We start from the raw sequence: 2,136 nt of genomic DNA on the forward strand, positions 1-2,136 counted from the left end.
GCTTTAAATTCAATTTTAGATTCAAAAATAATTATAAATTTTTTAATGTCGATAAAGTATGTGAATTAGTATAGAATGATTTTATTCAAATGACTTTTAACGATTAAGAGAAATTTTATATTAGAATGCAAGCTTAACATTATGAATTTGATATTTCTAATCATGTTAAATTAAGTAATTTGAACAATATTTTTGAGTTATGTCAAGGATTAACGAAGATAGAAAAATCTTTAATGTATTATTTGATTGATCGTTTAATTCACTTATTATTAACTCTTCCTGTTTTACCTGTTACAACTGAAAGATCTTTTTGAGTTATGAATATTGTGAAGAATAGACTCAAAATAAAATGAAAGATGAATTTTTTGCTAATTATCTTTTGATTTATATTGAGAAAAAGATTACTGAACATTTGACATAAATTCTATTATCAATGAATTTTATGATACGAACAATCGATGTATACCACTTCATTAGTAAAAAGGACACACATATTTTTTATATTTTAAAATATATTCTTTATCAGTATATATTATTTGCATAAATTTTATTTTAATGTTATATACATATTATTACTCCCGTCATAATAATATTTTTATATATGTTCCTAATATGAACAGTTATATCTCTAATAAAATAATTATATCAATAAAAAACATTATATTCTCCATAATTCATTTCACAAATTATTAATTATAATTTTGAATCTTTTGAATATCTGTAAATTTGTTTAGTTGACAATAGAAATTAAATTTGCTTGACTAAAACAAGTAATTAATGATTGAAGGATACTAAAAATATAAATAATGAAAGTATAATAATGAATAATAATAAACTCTATTTGAGATAGACATGTAAGTCATAGGAACATGACGTTTCATGAGCTTGAGTGAAGAACCCTTTTATAATATATTAATGAGATATTAATATTGTTGTTTATATTCAATGATGAAAAGCTTTATCACTATTGCATATTTGTATCTATAAAAATTCTAGAAGCCACATGGTTAATATATTTGTTTTTATCCCTTTTATTATTATTTCTAATCATTTGTTTCATAAATTAGTAATTGTAATAATTGTAAATTTATATAATAATTATAGATTTATTAAATTAAAAAATAGGTAATTAAAATTAATGAATGAGATTTAAAAGACTACTTTGGAAAAAAAAAATAGAACAACATAGCACCTCATCTCAGATAAGTTGAATAAAAGTTCAATTTTAATATATTAAGAAGATTTGAACATTCTTAATGATTAATTACTCTTTCCTAGTTTAGGAGCTATACCAAAACTGTCTTTGAAATTAAACAATATGGTGGTGGATATTATTTTATTAGCATCATGATTTAATATTTTGTATTAGTGTTTTTTATTGTAATTTAGATGTTATTTCTTGAAAGGACAACATTCAAATTACCCTTAAAACTTTATTGGAGAAAATTAATAGCTATTCTAAAATATTAATTCTGAAATTTAGTAGAATTTTCTTTTCATTTTTGACAAGTTGCTTATTGGAAACTAAATATTGTATTCCCCAGTGTAAAACCAATAAATAAATAAATAAAAATTTTGTGTTCCCACATTAATTTCTGAGATGGTGATTGCTTATTGATTGTATAGAATTGTTCTTTCTTTGAGTCAAAGTTTGTGCACCTTTGTTATTCAGCGATAAGGTTTTCTTAGAATATAAGCTTCAATATTGCTTTTGAATAATTTAATTTAAGAAAATTTAAAATATAAGAAAGTTTTAATATTTTAATCTTTATGATTATTTCTCGCTTGATATTATTATTATTATTGATTTAAAACANCTTATAAATGATTTAGTTCGCTTTTGGTTTATTGTTAGTCAATTATTATTTATTGGCATTGACTGATGATGCGAGGGTTTACTTGTGTTTCTGATTTTTATTTTAGTCAAAATTCTCCCTACTGATTAAAAATAATTTCACAATTGTTTAGTTAAGTATTTTGATAAATTAAAATATTAAGAAATACTCCTAACGCTGGAAAAGGAGCAACTAGAAGATGGTATTATTGGAAAAATAAATTGGAATAAACATTTTCCCTCCTTTTTTTTTTCGTTAATTTTTTAACTTACGTGCAGAAGGATTAAAAATAATTATCAGA

This window comes from Arachis ipaensis, chromosome B10, assembly GCF_000816755.2.
Source record: "Arachis ipaensis cultivar K30076 chromosome B10, Araip1.1, whole genome shotgun sequence".
Lineage (NCBI taxonomy): Eukaryota > Viridiplantae > Streptophyta > Magnoliopsida > Fabales > Fabaceae > Arachis > Arachis ipaensis.